Source organism: Echinops telfairi, unplaced genomic scaffold (genome assembly GCF_000313985.2).
Source record: "Echinops telfairi isolate 266 unplaced genomic scaffold, ASM31398v2 ScPeMD7_7410;HRSCAF=8448, whole genome shotgun sequence".
Taxonomy (NCBI): domain Eukaryota; kingdom Metazoa; phylum Chordata; class Mammalia; order Afrosoricida; family Tenrecidae; genus Echinops; species Echinops telfairi.
This window is the reverse complement of record NW_022111310.1, coordinates 7,457,181-7,480,075: the sequence shown is the minus strand read 5'-3', so window position 1 is coordinate 7,480,075 and position 22,895 is coordinate 7,457,181.

The following is a 22,895-nucleotide window of genomic DNA, read 5'->3' as shown; positions in this document are numbered from 1 at the left end:
TTATACTCAGGCTCCCGAATTTTGTTTGAGGCCAGAGACCAGTCTTCTGATCCCAGCAGTGGTCAGGTAGTTTTTGAAGGTAAACATAATGCAGTTTTTATATTTTGGTCTCATCTTGCTAGGTAATTTCTTAATATTTTCACTTATTATCCACCTCTGGAAATTATGCAACATTTTGGAAAGCTAAAGAATGTTATAATGATCTGCTCTTGTAAATTATTCAGGATTTTGTGGTATTTTCTTTGGAGGACTTTCACAGACTCTAATTAGATATACTGGTTGATTCAAAGTATATATTATCTACGTAAGGATTAAAAGAAACCCATTTTTCTACTTATAGGAGATTGTTTATAGAAAACAAAATGAGTGGATGTGATATCTTGAACATTTAAAGGAAAATGCCTTTGAAAATATGTGGGAAATTTTCTTATTACATAAATGGAGCCATGCTCTTTATACTTTTTAGAACTCATTCTGGTTGTCTTAATTTATTGTTCCTTTCTGCTGCCTCAAGGGGCTAACAACAACAACAAAAATGGAATCAAGAGATCATGTGCTGCAGGGAAGAAGAAAAATACAAGCAAATTTCTCCTCAACAATTATTGGAGAAAGAGGGGAAATGAAAGGTTGTAAATAATCTTATTTGTCATGATAAAGTGGTAACCAAGGACAGCAAGCAATGTAACATTTTATTAGGCACTTTATATATTCAACTAATTCAAAGTAAATTAAAACTGTCTGAAGAATGTTTACTATTATGAAAGTCTCCAAGTATAGCACTAAGATGCATTGTTTTTAAAAAATTCTAGTAAGAAAAATATGCATAATTATAAATATCTTGGATTAAAATGTAAAAATCTACATATAACTTCAAATGCTGACAGCTTGTGAACACTAGCTTAATATTAACTTTGGAGTAGTGTGACATGGAGAATTAAAGGGTATATTAACTTTATATTTCAACTGAGTCTGGAAGTTTTTTTGTTTTTTTTTAAAGAATGAAATGTGTAAATGTCTCAAAGGTTTATTGTTCTTAGATCCCATTAAGCTGCTCTGACTCCCAGGGAGCTTTTGTTCCACAGTATGAAACAGTGCCCAGTATTACACTATCCTCACACTCATTGCTATGCTTATGCCCATTTCCTCACACTCATTTCTATGCTGAGGCCCACTGTTGAAGCCTATGTCAATCTGTATCATTGAAGGACATTTTCTATGCTGTGTTAGTTAGGTAATCTCCTGTCAACTTGTGAAGGGGTGGAGTCAAGCCTGTCAATCAGATTGCAGCTTGATGTCCTTATTTGGAGATGTGAAGGAGATAAGTAGCTCACTGGAGGGCCGACACACTCTCTGCTTCATCTGCTGACAAGCCACATGGAGCTACACTGATGCAGTCAGGCCTCGGAACTGGAGTTGCCTTGTGGAGACCCATGCCAGTGCTGAGATGCTTGCACCACCACTGGATCCACAAGACTTTCCACCCACTACCTGTGATATTCTTGCATTCAGCATTATTGCATTACTGCATGAGTCTAAAGAGGAATTATGGACATATGGGGTGATATTGTACTTATGGACTTGATCTGACGGGCAGGAATGTGTTCTTAATATACAATTGCTCTTTGATATAAAGTTCTCTCTTACACACTTATGAGTGTCTCTTGATTTGTTTCTCTAGTCAACCCAGACTAACACATATGCTTACACCCATCATTGCAGGCTCTGTAAATCTACATCATTGAGGGTCTTCGCTGGTTAAATCACCAGGTATGATGTTCTTCTAAATGGACTTATCCATCCAAGTGACATGTGCAAAATATTTGTGACAAAGCTTCACCATCATTGCTTCTAAGAAGTACCACCACCGATTTGTTCCTTTTTCTGGAATTCCATGACACAGTCAATAATCTTTGCCAATTTCATATTTCAAGGTCTTCAATTATTCTGTCTTCCTTCTTTTTCACCGTTTCCACTGCAAACGAGTTGATTGAAATACGTTACACTTTTGTCTTGAAAGTGACAGGTTATTGTTGTTATTAGAGTTAGTAAGATTTCCTTTATCCTTTTTGAAAATGATATGGGAAATATTTAATAACAGAATAGGGCCTTGGGGTGATATTTACACAAATTTATTATTATATTATAAAATTTTTGTATAGTGGAGTCTTAAAACTTGGTATCATGATTAAAGCATAGTTTTTTTGCGGCATTTAAGGTTGTTATTTTAGAAAGAATAGTACTTGTCAAAATATATTTCTATTATAAAACATCAATGGCTGATAAATTACATAATTATATGTTTTCTCTTTCAGGGTTTACTTATATTAACATTTACATGCAGTATAATGAAATGGTAAATTAATTTTTGTATTCTATTATCATACAATTATTTATATATATTATTATTATGAAGCTATAACAAAGTATTTTAGAAATTGTAGAAGAGGTTGTCTGATGAATGAATGCATAAAGTTCTACTCATACGCTGATGCAGAAACATCATTTAACAACTGAGAAGAAGGGTAAATATTACAATTGTTACGTTGAGCCCATTGGTACAGCCACTTGAATTTTTGATGTTAAATGCAAGATCGTTACTCTCAAATTTGTCGTTCTGGTACAGTAAACCGTATGACTCTCAGAAATAAAATGGCCATAGCAATCCATTTCAGCTCACTAATGCCTACGACATCAATCTTTAGGCTTTCCATTTCATTTATGATGCTTACAATTGTCCCAGATTCATACTTTGTATATTCCAAATTCCAATTATTAATTGATGTTTGAAGCTGGTTCTTCTCATTTTGAGCCATATCCCATCAGCAAATGAGAGTCTTGAAAACTTTACTCCATCCACGTCATTATGGTCAATTCTACTTTGAGAATGAAATTCTTCAGTCATATTTTGATTACTTCAAGACCAAAAGGCTCATTTTCTGGCTCTCTATATGACAATGTTCTGCTGCTATATATTATGTTTTCAGCAGCTGATAATGTTCGATTGATAGTTATAAGGTGTTTAGTGGCTACTTCCTTAGAAGTGGAGAGCTTATTTCTTTTTTGTCATGTGTTCTTAGTCTGGAAGCTGGGCTGAACCATGTTCACTTGGATGGCTCTGATGGTGTTTGAAATACCAGTAATGGAGCTTTCAGCACCAGAGCAACAAGAAAGCCATAACAGTGTGACAAACTGACAGAAAAGTGGTAGACAATTTTATTTATATTGACTTATTATTTTAATACTTACTAATTAACAATGTAATGCATATGATATACTTTAGAAATTAAGAAGTTAAATAACAAGTAAGTTATTATGCCCAGGATTCAATTTTTAAAAGTAGAGAGAAAAATAGGTATCCAAAGAGTTAACAGAATATAGTGTGAACAAAAATAGAAACACATAAATTATAATGACAGAACATGGGAGATAGTATTTGATTTTGCCTTGAGAAATTCCTGTAGCTTTATAGGCTCAAATGCTCAATTGTATCCAGTTGGTAAACTAGGGAAGAGTCAATGTGATACTTAGCAAAACCAAAAGATCTATAAAGTGCCTCTTTTCTACAATTACCACATTCTATCACTATTACAAGATAGTTTCTTTTTAAAACTTATTACTTTTAGATTACATGTTCACCAGATTAATAATACTTATTGATCAGTGTCAAAACAAGCCTTGAAAGACAGCAATTTTTTTGTTTTGGAAAAATCACCCATATAGAATGGTAATAAAGATTAGATAATATTCTCTTCAGATTGTGGTGCGTATTAAACTAGATAAGGTATTTAAAATATTTATATGATGCATAGAAGTTGGCTGTTGACATAATTTCCACTATAATAGTTCTCTTCTATATTAATACCCACTTTACACTATCTTTTTCCCCTTAATACATAAGAAAGGGATTGTTTCATTTCTAATAATATTTTCTTAACTTCTTCTGAACTTTTCTTAGTATTCTATTTCTTCTAATACTGCTTATCAAACCAGAACTTTTGTTTCTGATGATGAAGAACACAAAAATGCAAATTATTATATTCTGAGTAAATTATTTTAAAAAATTCCTGACTCACAAATGTAGTATATTAGTACAGAGAGAAAGCAAAATTCTCTTCATAAAGTTCAGATGAAGAGATTTCAATGAATGTTTGGTTAAGTTTTAGGGAACAAACATGAAAGATTACATTATTGAGAAATTTTAACCATCTGTAGGGATGATGAATCCAGCGGATAACAGAGTGGCATTGCTCTGCCAGTGAGGGTTGAACCCTGGAGAGCAGATCAACTGACTGAGGTCACCGTCAACTGCAGACAGATGACATTGGAAAGCAGCAATAAAGAAATGGGGCCGCACAGCCAACTACCTCTCCTCTAATTTCTGATCTCTTGCCAGAGTCTCCATTGACTGGAAAAGATAAGGTGCAGGTAGCGTGGGGACCCCAATGATGCAATATTCAGGAGCCCCTTTCCTAGGCATCGAGAGTATGAACATGAATAAGGGTGGAAGAGTGGGGAGAGCAGTGAAGAATTTCCAAGAGTGACATTATGGAAATGTCTTAATGTAGTATTGTGAAGATCTAATTATTCTCCAGGAGTTTCTCTGAGTACTTACTCTTATCACAGAATTCAATGAAAACACACCCCTGCTCTAAGGCCCCAGAATGTCTAGTCTATCTACCATCCTGCCTTCAACTACATGAACTTGTGTAAGAATTTAGGACAACTTTTAAAACTTCTAAAAGTGTGACTTATGCAGGCTGTTTAATATTTCAATTACCTTCTCTATTCCTATTTTTCAATGCTTAGAGTGTTTTGTAATATTTACTTCTCACTTTTACATATAGAACTGCCACTTCCACATTCCTACAGATACTATCATTGTTGCGGTTAGGTGCCTTTGCGGTCGTTTGGGCCATAGCAGCCCCCGTAGAGAGCAGAATGAACACTGTCTGGGTCTGTGACATTGTCATAATTGTAAAGTTTGAGCCCATTGTTGCAACTACTGCGTCAATCCATTTTATTATGGGTCTTCTTCTTTTTCTTTGACCTTCTTTACTAAGCATGATGCTTAGTGACTATAATAACAATTTTCTTGCAACACTATATATCATATTTCAAATTTATTATTGTCATATTCCATTCATATAAGCTCTGAAATGCTTGTTTATTTATCTACATAATATTTCCCTAGGATCTTAATCCAAATAGTTATTCTTGTGTTTTTAACATGTATTTTATAGCAATATACAAATAAATGTCTCCAAAGTTGCATATATCATTTTAGCTTACATGTCAAATTCAACGACTGAGTTAAGTGGTGACATTTACTGCAAATGGGCCTAGGCAATAGTGACACAAACTGGGTGTTCATGTGTTCAATTAAATACTTGCTAGGGCAGGGCACAGGTGTGAATGGATAGTGCAAGACAATTAACGTAATTGTTATTTGAATCAATTATGTAGTTAACATACAATTGCTACTCCAGTACACTTTTTTAAAAGATATTTTTATATAATGTATATTGTTTCTTCCCTCCCACCCCCAATTTCATTTTGAGCTTTCTTGAACAAAATGGCATATGATGTTTCTATAAAGGATTTTCTCTTCATTCATAAAATGGTTCTTTTATGTGGCTAGAATCCAGAACTCGAATGCTCAACAAGAAAATGTACTGCTAATTTAAATTCTAGTTTTTAATCACATATCTGAAGCAGCTCTTCTATAACAAGGCATCATATTCATTTCCCCCCAAACCAGGCCTTTTTACCTCATATAGTCATTGAAAAAATAATTCATAGAATTTACTGTTAAAGGATTTGTAAGTAATCACACCACCTATAAAAATGTATTTATTATGACTTCATCTTCTAGATGATTGTCCCTAAAACGTACAGAAGTAATGGTATAATTTCTTTTCTAATCAAGTATAGAATTTTCAGCTTCCTGTTTCTTATTCTCTAAGACTCCTCACCTCACCTTCTGCCTCAGAGAATTTACACATACACACACACACACACACACACACACACACACACACACACGTGGGCTTCAAAACATTCATGGGGGGGGAAAATCCAGTATTGTTTATTACATTTTTTCATGAACATTTTGAAGCTTCATCTATTTATCAAATTGATACCCACAATTTTCAATAACTGATGCTCTTAGCTTAATTTATCTCTTCCAGTTTGAAGTTCTTCGTTTGGAAGCTATCAGCTGCTAATACATGAATGAAATACCAGCATTTCTAACATTTGATGTGTATGTTTCAATGGGTCAGATACATTCCAGACCCAAAACAAAACTCACTGCCATTGAGTCAATGCTGACTCATAGTGAACCCCTTTGGGTTTCTGAGACTGTAAGTGTTTATGGGAGGGGAAAGTCAGAATTTCTCCTGCAGAGCTGCTGGTGGTTTTGAACTGTCCACCATAGGTCTCACAACCCAACCCATAATCACTATAGCACCGGGGCTCTTTCAGAGACATTAGACCACTCGATTCTTAAAAGCCAGTTCTAGGTTGGTAGACAGGGAGACTGTGAAGGGTATACAAAGGCAAAAACGACACCCGTTATCCGGTCAATTCTAAGCCCGTGTTTACAGAGTCCAACTACTACACAGGATTGTCAAGGCTGTAACCCTTAGAAGCAGAGTCGTAGACTTTCTTCACAGGAGCAATGTGTGGTCCAAATGGCCAACCTTTCTGCTGGTAGCTAAATACCTACCCATCTATCCCATGCAGGAACTCATGTGCGGTATAAGTTGTTATTAATTGGAGAAGGGATTCTATATAATAAAAACCACTTAAAAGATTGAACAAGATTATATACAAAGGGAAGAAAAGCAGTCATTTCCCTCTAAGTTAATCTAATGAGGAATGACATATGCAAAAAATAATATATGGGCTCTGCAATGTGTTTTATGAGGCCATTTAATAAGTTTTCCAATTATCTGTCCATTCTGAGATCTCATTAATTAAATGTTATGTTCTAGCAAAATGAAACCCTTTTAGTTCCCTGGCCATTTAGGGACAGATAGTGCTTCTACCTGGAATGGAATACTCTTTCCACTTCACTGCACTCGTCATTTCCCAAGAAATACCCTCGAAAGTAGTTACTGAGATGTTTTATAATTACTTATCTGTGTGTACCGATTCTCCACGGAACTATTCTCTCTAGAAGGGTAGGGCGTGAGTCTACCTTGTCCATTATGCCTACTCTCCAGTTACCATCATGGTTGGATTCCCAAGACCAGATCAGAATGAACAGTAGCACTATGCAAAAGTTGATGGTGACCACATCTTATCGAAATATGGAGAATACCTATATCATCACAAAACTTACAAATTGCATGATTACATAATGAAAAACTACTGAGAATCATGGTCAAGTGGATGCATAACCATTAAAGTCAGCATTACTCTGGCCTTACATGTTGTCCTTCACTATTGCCAGACATCCATTATTAGGTTCAAAATATTAAAGTAGCAGATATTTTGCTATTGTTTAAAATGTAAAATGTTGGGCAGCAAATTATTTGGTAATTGATACAGGGTATATTATGTTTCTAATATCTACTTGTTATAATTCTTGACACAGCAGGGTCCCCAATAAGCATTTATAATGACTTCACAAATGATGACAATTGTATTAGTATTAAGTATATACTAACTTTTCCTTCCTGCCCACCAAATGATGTTTTCAGCTAAAATTCTAAGTCTTAGTTGAAAGAAAGACCAAGTCCTGTGTCCAATTAAGAAAGTATGTAAGGGGCGGGGGGTGATAGAATGAGATAAATGGCCGTACTTTATAAAGCTGATAGAACGGAGAGAGAGAGGCCTTTTTCAGGGCATAGGATGCTATGTGCCAGAGTCGTTTCAGAACCTGTAGATAGAAAATAAAGAGGACATATACATAGTTGTTGCAAAATCTGTATCTCAGTACCTTGTCAAACCTTTTGCGAATAACAACAAACAAAAACCTCCAAAAAAGGAACTTCTAGACTGCTGCAGAACTTCAAGGCGTCCTTATAGATTTTAATAGCATTTTGAGAAAACCATAATTTTGCTTAATTATACGCAGTTTTGTTTAGATTTCCGAGCTATGGGATTCAGCAAAAGGTTTTTGAAAATGAGATTGTTTGAAGCAGGCAGGTGTGTCCAGAAAGATGTGAAGAAGAAAGCCACTCCAGATACATGTTACTGGCATTTGTCTTTTTTTTTTTTATTTAGATAAGATGGTATTTACTTAGAAATTACACTAAATGAACTTTTTAGTAGTAATGTACAAATGTGAAAATTATGGCATGACAGATGCCCATCTCCATTGACTTCTGTGTTTTTTTTAAATCGTTTTATTAGGGGCTCATACAACTCTTATCACAATCCATACATACATCATTTGTGTAAAGCACATTTGTACATTCATTGCCCTCATCACTTTCAAAACATTTGCTCTCCACTTAAGCCCCTGGTCCTCATTTTTACCCTTCCCTACCCATTCTCCCCTCCCTCATGAAACTTTGATAATTTATAAATTATTATTTTGTCATATCTTGCCCTGTCCAACGTCTCCCTTCACCCACTTTTCTGTTGTCCATCCCCAAGGGAGGAGGTCACAGGTAGATCCTTGTATTCGGTATCCCCTTTCCAACCCACCCTCTCTCTACCCTCCCAGTATCACCACTCACACCACTGGTCCTGAAGGGATCATCTGCCCTGGATTCTCTGTATTTCCAGTTCCTATCTGTACCAGTGTACATCCTCTGGTCTAGCCAGATTTGTAAGGTAGACTTGAGATCATGACAGTGGTGGGGAGGAAGCATTTAGGAACTAGAGGAAAGTTGTATGTTTCATCGTTGCTACATCACACCCTGACTGGCTCGTCTCCTCCCTGAGACCCTTCTGTTAGGGGAGGCATTTGTCTTTAGAGACCTAGTAAGCAATCATTTTCATTACAGATAGAAACTTGTTTTTATCCACGAGTTGTCTTGCTTGGCAGTCTCTGCATGATGCGTGTGTTCACTCTGCTCTGCTGATAACCAAGGTTGAAGGTTTGAGTCCACCTAGAGTCTCCTCAAAGGAAGGGCCTGGGAGTGAGTCACATCCAGAAACTAGGTCTTTGCAAACCTACGAAGCTGGGTTACACTCTGACACACAGAAGGCGCCATGAAGAGACATCTTCTCAATAGCAATTGGCTTTTGTCTTCCTTGGACCACAATAATTTGATTTAATCAAGGACTTTTTAATCTTGAAACTATTATTATGATTGTTATAATTCGAAGTCACTGGGAGCTAGAAAGCCAGCCTACCAGAATAGAGAGAATGACCATAAAGTTATTGAATGTATTTGCAGAAAAGTTGATTAAATAGCCAAATTTGATTATTCCATTTAACCAAGACTGAATAAAACTGATTATTCCATTTAACAACTTAAATTAGCAATCTTATTGCCCAGTTGAAATATATTTTAGTGATTTGATGGAACAAATGCATTTAATAGGATACAAATTTATGGAAATTTTAGTTATCATAAACTTCACGATAGAAAGTTTTATTCCTGGGAGAGTAAGTTATTTTGACAACTATAAACAGAGCATTTGTTCCTCGAAAGTCTCTAAAGATCATGGCCCTATCTGACTCTCCTCTGGCTAACATGTTTAATCATCATACTCCTATCACCACAAACAATATGAGGGTAAGTAAGCAAGTATTGTACTAGAGTTTTAGTTCACACATGCGAAGGTTTATTCCCAACCAAACCTGTTTAACTATATCTCTGCAATCAATGAATTGTTGCAGGCAAATAATCTCAGTTACACACTGCTCATAGGAATCCCTAAAACAAAAACACACAACAAAAAAAGGTCTAATCAAAACAATGGCTTCCTAGGCCCGTTTCAATGTAAGGCGGAGATGCCAGCTCAGAAGGTCATGGTGACTATGTTGGGGGGCGGGGGAGTGGCGAGGAATCTCAAAGGAGGTATCTTGAAAGATTTATTGAAACATACTGGCTGATCACAGGAGAGTGCTAGGAAGAAGTTTTAATAAAATTGAAAACTACGCTGGTGAGAAAAGGCCAGGAAAGTTGTATCAAGGTGTGTGTTTTTCCCCCCATGAATGTTCACGCTCTCATTCTTTAAGGGTAGCAAGGATTGTCCTAAGTGAATTCCTTTGGAAGCAATCCCATATACCCTCATCCCCGATCATGGCCCTTTAAACATTTTAATTCCACAAGCTCAAAGAATATGGAAACGGGACATTATTTGAGTGCCTCTGGGATGGTGTAAATCTAAGACCCTCATATATGGTCTCTAAATTTTTCCTTTTTATATGATCAAGAAACAGTCCAGGATTTGAAGTCATAAAATAGCTGTGTTTTTCCATATTAGTAACTGAACTCTACTAGTTAGCTGAATAAGAATAAGAAATGAGTAAGAGAAGGATGGAAGAAGGGAAATAAATTAATACTACCTTACTACCTGCTTCATAGTAATCTTCTGTATTAGATCTCATTTACACTTTTAGACCCTTTATTTTAAACCAAGACTGAATAAAACATTTTTGGCTGAGGCTTTTGTTACACATGCCCTGTGTCACCTAACGTGAATCACATTATATTTGTTTGACTTCCTCAGAACAGAGCAGAGACATAATGAGGTCTTTATTAAATTCCATTACACTCTATGGTTATATATTTTATGTACCTTCAAGATTGAAAGGCAATTATTTTTAGCAGGGAACAAATAGGACCTCTTGAGCATTGTGTGTAATTGGGCCACTGAATTTACTGAGAACAAGAGAGGACATAGAATATATATGTCTTTTGGGTGCTCTACTCATGAATGCATGTATTGTACATACACATACGTTTTTCTCAACTTCTGATTTGCTTATGTCTGTAACAAGTATTCTAGGCTCCTAACAAGCCATTTATAAACTGGCTGAAAATACAGCACTGACCTTTACTGAAGTAACCAATGACTAGATCTTAAATATACTTCAGGGACACTAAAATATGTGGTATTTTCCTTGTAAAATGTGCTCATTATAGGTGTAAAATGATTTTGCCTGTGCATAGAGCATCTGTATCTGCTATCTAAATTGGGTCATTCTAGCGAATTAAAAAAAAAAGTAAAACTCCCTCTCACAAATGGATATATAGAAAACATTGCATAGCTCTGAAATGGCTTTGGGATATCAGTCTTCAAGAAATGTTTAAACTATGCAATTATAAGGAAGAAGCAGAAACTTTCTATTGTGGACGGTGATAAGATGCATTGTTTTGTTATATTATCTCTGTCTAATAGTATTAGGAAGACTGGAATATAATGATATATTGATGTATAACAAATATTTTCACTAGTCAACATCATCAAGTAATTCACATGAATTTCTGATAGTTTTTTAAATTACATATTTTACAATTAAAATTTACATAGCAAACTTAGTTCTCAATTAATTATTCCCATAACTTTGGGCAATGACATTTGTTATATTTTTCACAATGAGTGAGCAGCCTCATTATTTACATTGTGGTTACTCTGTCCTTGAACATAGCATCTCTGCCCCACTTACCTCCTCATCTTTGTCTTATGGTAAATATTGACCATTTGGTCTCAGATAGGTGATCATTTAAAAGAGCACTGTAATTAAGTGATATAGTTTATTTTATAAATCAATCTATTATTTGGTTGAAAGATGATATCTGGGAGTGGTTCAACTTCAAAATATATAGGGTAACTGATATAATAGACTCAGGGCTCTTCCACTCCCTACTGGTCCAGAAAGATTGGCCATTTTTATGAATGAGATTTTTCCTACATTTCTCTGCTATTCTATCTGGCACTACTTATTGTGTCCCTCTTCAGAATGCTTGTTGGTGGTATCAAGTACCAGCTAGTTCTTCTGGTCTTAGAATAGATGAGGCCATGGTTCACATCAGCTCTTGGTTCTGTAGATTTGTTTCTACTTAAGTCTTTGATTTTCTTCTTTTTCTTTTCTTCCAGATGAGTGCAAATAGTTGCATCTTAAATGATTTCCCATAATTTTTAAAGACCTTATATGCTACTCACCAAGCTAGGATGATGATCTATATTGTTCCAGTTGATCTAGTTGTTCTTGGAAACTATGGTCCCTAAGCCTTCAAACCTAGTAAACCAAAAACTGAGAGGTAGTTAGGTTTGTCTAGTGTGTGTCTGCTACAGTGTTATTTAAGTACTTCATTACTCATTTATAATTAGAATGCCCATGCAGCAAACAAAAACATATGTATGTCTGTATATACATATATACTTATGCAGAACCACAATCATGTTCTTTCCTATATAATTAATATATATACAAATCAACTTATGTAACCACACACATATTAGTTTTTCCTGTTGAAATATTTTATCTGTTAAGCATTTATTTAAATTGTGCTTTATTCTAGTGTCTCTCTATTGTTATCATTTTCCTTGGTCAGCTGTGCAGGCTTTATCCCTATAGAGTATTGCTTTTCCTATGACTAAAGGTAAGAAAGCTCTACTCTCTAGAGAGTTATTTTCGCTCCTTCTGCCTTCCATCCCTGATACCGTCGGAGAGGAATGCTGCCCGAGTTTGTACCTTTTCTTGCCTTGTTATCAACGTGAGGCCATCTGTGCAATAGTGTCCTTTTGAGGTTGACCTATTTCCCTCCACAGAGTCATCACACAAGAAAAATCTTAAAGATAACTTTGAAGTAATGTAAATCAGGAGTATTGGACATACTGATTAGGACTGTAATGCTTTATTGCAGTGTGCTTACAAATGTTCATTTAGAAATTGATGAGTATGGTAGTTTGGGATTTGGGTTTCAGTGGAGAGTAATGCACAGTGGAGAGTTATCCCCATGCTGTAAAAGACAGTCATTGAGGAAAAACCTCAACTTGGCTTATATGGTTGACATAAGATTGTGTGTCTCACTTCTGTCACTGCGGAAGGTGTAATTGACAGATGTCACCAAATTGGCTGCTCAAAGCAGATCTCACTTAGCAGTGATTCCTGTTCAATGATGACTACATATTTACATAACTGGCAAACTACATCATAACTGCCAAAACACTGAAAATCATGGTCCAGTCAAGTTGACACACCATCTTAAACATTATATTATGTAATATGCATAGACTAGATATTAAAAAGCCAAATACAAGATTTATATACTATGAGTTTTAAAAGTTCAAAATAGCATGTTTAAAACAAAAAGAGAGAGAAAGATGTTTGGAGTGCTAAGTTATGCAATATATGTTTTCTTCTAATAAACAAATATTTTATATTTTCTATGTTATATATAGACTTTAATTTATGTATAAACTAAATAACTTAAATATAGAGAAATAATCTCTAAAGGACCACAGTAGGAAAATGACATTTTGTTACCTTCATAAAGAGCTACAGATTAAACTGACCTGAAAATGATGCAAGGCAGAGCAGAAACAGTATTTGGATGATTGAATTTGTTTCTCCATGTACTTAGTCCTCAGAAATATTATCTTATTTTTCTTATTGGATAAAAATAATGAGAGATTTTATCAAATCAGTTCTAATTTAAGCAATATATGATACATTTCCCGAAATGAAATGAAATGTATTAAACCCTGAATTCGTTTACCAAACTATACGTAACAGGTCAGGATCATGGATCCCCAGTGGTGCACATGAAAGATATTTTGTGTCTTTGACAATCTGTGATGCTATCCATCACTTCCATAGATATAAGACTTCTGACAGACTGTGCTGGCTGCATTTTGATTCTGTCGTTTTTTTTACTCGTGCTCACTTTATTAGTGTTGATTATTTTTACTTTATAAAATTCCTTTGGCTTCTTTAACCTTGGATTTATTGACTTCGAATAGAGAATGGGCTGCTGAAATCTTAGCTAACAATTTTTAAAAATAATATTAAATATCGTTGGAGAAAATACATTAAAGGGATACACTCAACGAATTTACTTCCACAATAAAGATACAGTAATATGAATCATGATGTTCAAACTCCTGAGTTTTCATGTCAAAAGAAAGTAAGATTTGGAGGAAATTGTTTTAATGGGATAGTATTGAACTTCTAAAGTTAAACAGATGGGGAAAAGTTAGGAGAGGGAGAGAAAGACTGCATGCGCTTATGAGCGTCAGCAAAATGGATGGTGGGATGAGATGATACGACACATGTAAAGAGATTTATCTGGAACTGAGCCATGGAACTTGTTACTGTTCGCTGACATGAATTTGGCCTCCAACTCATAATGACACCATGCATAACTTGTGCAAACTATTATCACCCATACAGTTTTTCACTGGCTGATTTTCACAAGTATCTCACCACATAGTTCTTTTGGTCCTGTACTAAAGAAAAGAAAGACTTTAAGACAGAAGAAAAGGCAATGAATGATGCCCTTACCCACTGCCATTGAGCCCATTCTGACACCTGGGGACTCTGTGAGACAGAGTAAAGATAGTGACCTGATTTTTGTCCTATGAAGATGCTGGTCAGAATCATCAACTGTATACTTAACAACTAAAATACTAATCCCACTGTGTCACCTGATCTCTTCCACAATATACTTCTACCGACAACTGCCAAGTCAATTCAGACTCAAAGCAACCACATACGATATAGAATTATTCATTAGGATTACTCGAATCAATCTTAAAAATCTTAGTACAGATATCTTTATGGAGGCAGACAGCCTCAGTTTGCCCCCATGGAGTAACTGGTGGGTTTGAACTGCAGACCTTACAGGTAGCAGGCCAGTGCTTAATCTACTGTGCCAGAATGGAAAGTGTTTAGTGTAGTTGGGCACCTGACAGAGTTACCAGCTGGTTGCTTTCCTTTATTTGTCCCAATGAAGAAGGAAGGTATTTACAATGAAAGGGAAATCAAATAAATCCGAAACCTGAAGATGTTGAAGAGAAAAAAATTGGGAAAGAAATAGAGATGATCAGGTACAGAGCAATTCATTTTTGAATATATATGTTTGATGTGTTGAAGGAACCAAGATATGGTTTCTTTTTTATATATTTTAGTTAGTGTCACATTTCTGAAAGTAATTAAATTCATTCAATTAAACAAATATTTCACAAATAAATATGTGAGAGATTATTTGCTAAATATTGAGGAGAAAAACAACAAAATGTGAGATTTAGTCTCCTGTAGCAAAGCCTGCCTGGACAGTACATAAGTAGACATGTATAGATAATTAAAATGCAAAAAAGGGTATACACACTCAGAATACCTGGGATCAGATAATAATTCCACTATTTTATAGCTGAACATGCTTAAGCAATGACCTTAACTAATGTGTCCCTGAATTTCATACTCTCTAGAGGGTGACACGTACACCACAATCTGGAGTATAAATATAAATCACTTTATCAAATCTGTGGCATTTTTTTCATTAGTGTTATATGAATGATATAAAGTCCTCAATGTGTATGAAAGAGAGAAAAGAAGAGAGAGCACTGGCTTCTCGCTCAATGATCAGAAAGCGTTAAGGAGAAGACGGCGGTCAGCCAGGGCTTTGAGGAGCGGTGAAACTATTGGGGGACACTGTTAAGGGTAAGGCTATGACAAGAGGTGGAAATCACAAGAAGAAAAATGAAAAGAAAGAGAAATACAAATAGCTTGTGGAGCAGACAGCTGACCAGTTGCCGGGAGACTAAGGGCGTCTAAAGGCAGAGCAATGAGTTGAGAACATAGTTTAAAGAGTCTCTGATTTTACATTAAATCATTGATATTTAAATTGTTAGAATAAAATCTAAACTGCGTGTGATGATTTACAAATATCTGTATATTCTGCCCTTATTTGCATGATCAACCTCATTATTTTTTTCACTTTCCTTTACTCAAGATACTCCAACTATCCTATTTTTCAATATGAAAAAATTCTTTCATGCTTCCTACTACTTTTATTTGGCACGTTTACGGCTCATTCTTGTCACATAGGTCTCAAGCTCAAGGTCCGCAGCTCAAGAAATCCTTCCTTTAATAAAACCAAAACCAAACCAAACCAAACTCATTGCTTTGCAGTCGATTTGGACTCCTACTGACCCTGTAAGACAAAGCAGAACAGCCCACGTATAGTCTCTCCACCCGTAATCTTTACCAAAGCCAAGTGCCACACTTCTCCCACAGAGCAGCTGGTGGGTACGAGCTCCCAACGTTTCTGTGAGCACCAGAGTGCAGTGACCTACCAGGACTACTTGTTATTGTCATGTGTGTGTATCTATGAATTCTGGCCTGATCTACTGAACATTACAGAAATAAAGAGAACAAGAGAGTGGTTTTCTTGAGCTTGGGATCCAAAACCGTTGCCATAGTCTGTCCCAATTCATAGTAACCCTATCAGATGGAGGAGAAATGGCCCATAGAGTTTCTAAGGCTGTACATTTTTGGCAAAGCTGAAAGTGGCATCTTTTTCCTGGGGAGTGACTAGTGGGTTTGATTGACCTTAACCACTGTACCATCAAGACTCACTTGGACATTGGGAAGGAAGGAGAAATAGAACTGATAACTGGTAGGAATGAAAAAGAAGAGAATTGAATTCAAAGATGAGGAAAACAGAATGTGATTATCTGCATGGAGAACTCCAGTTCTGTTTAACTTCCCTACCTGGTAGCAAGTGCTATAGCCATTTCAAGAATTCCTGATAGGTAATGTGATATAATCCAGTATGTTACAAAAAACATCCATAGTAGAAATACATTGTTAAGGTAGCACTCAGGAGAAATTTATTACCAAGTTTTCATTTTATCATTTAGGGTAAGGTCATTTTGAATTTTGTTGTAACTTTCACATGTCAGTACTTTATAGTTGAACCATTTCAAATGACAAGAAAATCATTCTTCAGTAGTTGTGAACACAAAGAATTTTATGTTTTAATTTTTAGTAAAACAGACTTTTCATTTTAATATCCTCAATTTGCAATATTTGGGAGATTTCCAAATCATAGGGTTTGATAAATTATAAATACACAGAAGGCCTATTAAGTCAACCAAGGACAAAATTATAGCTAAAACTTATTTTAACCAGACTGATTTCTTCCAGCGTACAAATATAAGCTCTTAATTTGGATCTATGATCATGTTTAGTGAAATAAATTAACTTCAATATTGAACCATAGTTGCTAACAGAATACAAAGAATACATCTCTTTCTAGCAAACATGAGTTAACTGATGGTAGCTGACTGGTAGGCCACGTGCTTTTTGGGGTTCTACGGATTTATTTGGGTCCCTGGGAGGGGCCAATGGTTTGTGTTCTCTGCTGGGAACGGAGGGTGGGTGATTAGTGTCCACTCAGAGGCAGTTTAGAAGGCCTGGCAACCTACCAGTGAAAACAACAAGTCACTGAAAACCCTCCAGAGGACATAGTCTAACTGTGAGAAACAGTGGTTGCTGTGAGCGTGACACTGGTTTCTTGTTAGGGACTTCTTGGGTGCGTTTTGTGACTCCATAGGAAGCTGCTCCATCTTCAATCTGCTTATGGTTTTCAAAGTGACATGGAGTTGCCCGTAGTTATAGAACTTATACCAGGCAGAGCAAGGACTAGAATGAATCACCCATATGGCTTTGTTCATGTCATTTACTTTTTTGAGGCTAAGTTACCTGCTTGAGCAATATCGATAATACCAAAGGACTTCAGAAAGTTCATGAAAAAATTGAATTAAAAGATACTGGACATTTTTGAAGCCCTCTCATATCTATTTTGACTGAAAAAAGTAAGAGCTGTAAGTTAGGCAGATGTAAATATTATGATTTACTCTTAGGTCTTCATGTTATAATCTTTTTTGGGACTCTATGAATATGTTAAATTTAGAAATAGATTAGTACTGTATCTGTCTTAAAATTTACTATAGTCTTCTTTTATAATTCAGGTAGAAAGAAATAGAAGGAAAAAGATGAAATCTATATACTACTTGTACTAATGTTGCTATTATTTGAATTCAAAATATTGAAAACTAACATAGTAGAAATTAAGTACTTTCCACAGTGACTACCCCTTGGAGTGTGTAGTTCCCTGATATAAGCCCAAGCCTGTTAGACCCTAAGAATGGATAAAAGGTGGAGTTCTGGAACCCCAGGATGTGTGACTTTGAATCCTACTTCCATAGCTTTCTAACTACGAGACCAGGGACAAGTTACCATGTTTCCCCAAAAGTAAGACATCCCCCCAAAATAAGACCTACTTACAGTTTTGCCTCTCGCTGAAATTTAAGGCATCCCCCCGAAAATAAGGCCCCCCCGAAGCTACCGTAACTCTGGACTCTGGACCGTAGCCGTGGGAGGTGCCGCGCAGCTCACTGTTGGCCGCAGCGTAGCCAGAGTAGGCAGGAAGTGCGAGGTCTCTTTTAATAAAACAATAAACAATAAATGTGTACTGTATTCTTCTTCATGGAAAAATAAGACATCCCCTGAAAATAACGCCTAGCACATCTTCGGGAACAAAAATTGATATGACACTGTCTTATTTCTGGGGAAACAGCGTACTTTGCCCATCTTTTCCATCTCTTAAAAGGATGTAAAAACAGTACCTATTGTATAAACTTATCTAAAACAAAACAAACACAAAATAATTACCATCAAGTCAAACCAATCAAGGCAAACCAATATACCAGCAATGTGTCGCCAGTACCAGAAAGGGACTATAATTCAATTACTGTGAAAGATTGCAAGAATGATTTCATGATTGATTGGTTCTTGATAAAATCCAACTTCACAGTAACAAAATTGACAAAACCCACTTCAAGATGTTTTTATATACAAGTACGTGTATTTTGCTCTTTTTCCAATACCTTATCATGAAAAAAATCCAAAAGATAAAAATATTTTATTTTTTAGTTTATCAAAACTCTAACTTTTATGACTTGTGAGTAGATAAAAGTTGAGCTTCACAATTTGTGCTGTTTCATAATAGATGAACATTTTATTAGACACTATTTCTTGCAGATTTTGATATATTTCCGTAAACACTTTTTTCTGTTGTGACAGTTATTCATGTCTATTACTGAGACCTAAGGTCCATAGCTGTGTTTGTAATAGTGAGTGTAGCAGATGAAGAGTTTCCTATCATAACCAAATCTAAGTGGAGAAATTCTGTACGGGTAGAATAACTTTGAAATAGCACTTATAGTAATTTTCTTCTTTAAGGAAAATGTTCTTATAATAGTTTTGAAATAAAATTTAGAAGCTATGTGCACACAGTCTGTTTCTTTTCTCAATATGAATGTACACCCATATTTACCTATTTATAGATAGTATTATTATTATTATATGCACACATCATGTTCTGTATTTTTTCTCAATATTAGGTCACATACTTTTTATACTTATGCATGGTTTTCAAAGACATACATTTAAAATTGAGTGCTATTTTCTACTAAGAGTTTGGTAATTAGAATCACCTGAGATTTTTGCTTGATTCTTTATGCCTCCTGAGATTCTGATACAATAAGTCTGAAACTCCGGCAGAAATTTGCATTTCTTAACAAAGCCTCATGTAAGTCCCATAAATGAGCTTTAAAAATTTTATTATGAATTGGGCAAAAGTTTACTTAATAGATCATCCATTTTCTATTTCACAATTCATACACCTTTTAGTTCATCTCATTCACTGCTGTTTCCCCAATTACTTGGCCCACTTCCTCCCTGTTTTCCTGGTTTCCATTCTGCCTTCTTTTCTAATCCTTCGGAACATTGCAAATCCTTCAGTAAATACTGCCCTTTTGATCTTAAAACATTGATTAGTCTAAAACCTGAATAGCTCCCTTGTGTTATCTTTTCTGATAGACCTTTGTATTGTTTAACTGAAAATTGAGCCATGAAGGGTGACATGAAAGTTGAATTAAGCCCAAAATCTTGGAGGGGTCCGCAAATCTCTATCCACTCATACTAGCTAACTCTAAAAATATGTTTCTTTTAGAGTTAAAACCTTTTCTTGACTTTTTAAAAATAATAGTGGTCTCAAACAATACTTGTCCTTTTGTGATTGATGTATTTCACTCAGCATAATGTCCTTCAGGCTTTTCCATGTAACGAGGCTTTTCACAGATAAGTGACTTTTTTTAATGGGAAAACAATGACCTAACTGAAGAAATCTCTTTCACCTTGTTCAGCAAATATGGTTGATCTAAATATTTTTCCACTAACCAAAATATTAGAATGATATGAACATTGTATTATTTTGTAATTATTTCCTCACAATTAACATTTATAAATTAAAATATTTGATTTTATGATTTATGAGCATTTTTTGGATTTTAAAATTTTAAGACTTACAAATTTATTTTACATTGACTTTTAGTTTAAGTTGCTTAAATTATATTTAATTATTTAGTTTGCTGGAAGCCTTATATCAATATTGAATTCTCCTATTTTAATAAATATGTCAAATTGACTTATATCTCTATATTTCATTTCTTTGGTTGCATGCATAAGTTGAGGAAATGTCCAACTTTGTTTTTACATTTATGCCTTTTCATTTTGATTTTTAGTTTGTGGCATTCAGGTTGGTGGCATGGTAGTTATGTGTTGGGCTGTTAACCACAAGTTCAGCAGCTCAAGACCACAAATGGCTCTGTAGGAGAAAGATGAGGCTTTCTACTGTGAAGGGTTACAGTCTCAGAAATCCACGGAGAGAGTTCCACCCTCTTCTGCCAAGTTGCTAGGAGTTGGTATTGACTCGATGGCAATGAGTGATGATAATGATGATGATGATGATGGAAGTATGTAACTTAGATCTTCAAGACAAAGTACTATGGATAACATAGCTAACAGCTCACATTTCCACCCCTTCAGATCCATGATCACTTTCCTTCCGGCTGCTCAGTCTATTACTCAGCACACACACTAGAGAAACTCGGTCATGGGAATTAGGTTCCATTGCTTCCTGAAGTCATACATTCCTATGAGGCAACCTTTGTTCAAGGACATCCATTGGCTTTGTTGAAACTGCTGTAGAGCCTCAGTGATGTGTGACACACTTCCTAGCCTTCCCTCCTACTCTCCTTTCACAGATATCTGACTAGCATCATGTGCTGGGGGCTCTTCCTGCAAATTCCTTCACCTTTCACCTTTAACCTTAACAAACTTTCCCTTCAATAAATTTCATAAGCTAAGAAGTGTGTCTCCTAATGGACCCCAACTATCACAGAATTCAATCAGATGCCATGAAATGGCACATTGTGTAAGACATTTTCCTCTGTGGTGTTCAGCTGAATTCTTGGCCGGGCTCTCTAGGGAAGCAAAACAAGTGATAATTATATGTGCATGTATATAGAAAGATTAATATCAAAAAAGAGCTCATGCAGTTGTCATTAATCAACATTTCACCTTTTTTGAAACGAGAAAACCACTCTACCCCTTTAATTTTCCCATAGCGCTGTCCTTGTAAGCTGTCTTCAACATCAGAACAGTTTCTGCTGCATTTTTCCTGAGCAGGAAACAAAATTTCACAGCCACACACTGTCCTCTTAAATCGGTCCTCACGAAACAAGTTTCAAGCTAAACTGCTTTTACAAAAAAAATTCACTATGACCAGAGAGAACCTTCCCAGGCAACACCACTGTGTGCACAAACTCAGTGCTTACTATGAAAGCTCTACCCAGCGGAACTTTTTTCCAGTTTTTTTTTTGGTGGGGGATGTACCCCTTTGGTATGTATATGTGTGTATTTTTATATATTTCTAGCAACCTTCAAAGGATGCTGCTCATACAATCTTTAACAAAATAATTATGTTTCCAGTAAGCTGGGAAGGGGCCATGAGTGTGATGCTCTTATATATGAGGCCTAGAAATGATTCATGTCCTTTCCGCACATTTTCCTGAAGGGAATCCAGTGACATGACATATTCAAATGTGTGGGAAGCTGGGAAACAGAATCCATGTCAAGAAAGAGTGCAAAAGGTTTTGCTGTCTCTATCACATTCATACATGTGGTAAATAATGATGCATACTTATTAAAATTTTTGAGTTGTCTATGGAAGTCAGAATTTAATATAGAGTGTAGGGTACATGAGAAAAATGGAAGATAATGAGGCTGAAGAAGCTACTCATTCTTCCAGAGCTATTAATTAAATAAACCCTTAAATGTATGCAAAGTCTTTTATGCTTATTGTATTCTATTAAAATTTTATGTATAATTCACTCTATTTCTGGCATCCCATCTTTTCCCTTGATCAACACTGCTATTCTGGTGACATTATTACCCTGTTCTAATTATTATAGGAGCATCGCATTGCACAGGGAACTTGTTTTAACAGTGCTCTTCAGCATAATTATTTTCTAATTATAAACAGCAAATTTGTAAAACTTAAACTAACAGTTAATGCAGCTTATAGCCGCTGTGTTCTTCATTTGTTCAGGGTTACTTCAAGTACAGCATTTGCATCTAATGTTTTATTCAGTAATATTTGTTTCCAAAAAATATAGTTTCAAATGGCATAATAATAAAAGTTTGCTGAAAAATTATAGGCTTGTCCTCCCTAAGAGACATCAGTACGTAGGTTTTCTCAAATATATTTCTATTCTTATATTAATGGGGACATCAAAGATAATAATATATATTGGATTATTTCTATTGGTTTGGAATTATTATGATATAAGTGAGCTTATAGATATACTTATTCATCCTTTAGATATGCAGAAAGAAAATATCACACAATATAAAATATGGGTGAGACAATACTGAATGGGAATTTTTATATCCCATTGTTAGAAGTATAAACAGATAAAAACATTTTAAAGAAAATTGGACAATACTACGTAAAAAACCCAAACATTCCAATAATTGTATTCCTAGGTAATTCTCTGGAGAACACTTTCATAAGTGCTGAAGAAGAAATTAGATTTTTGCAGAGTTTAGCATATATTTTTTAAGAGAA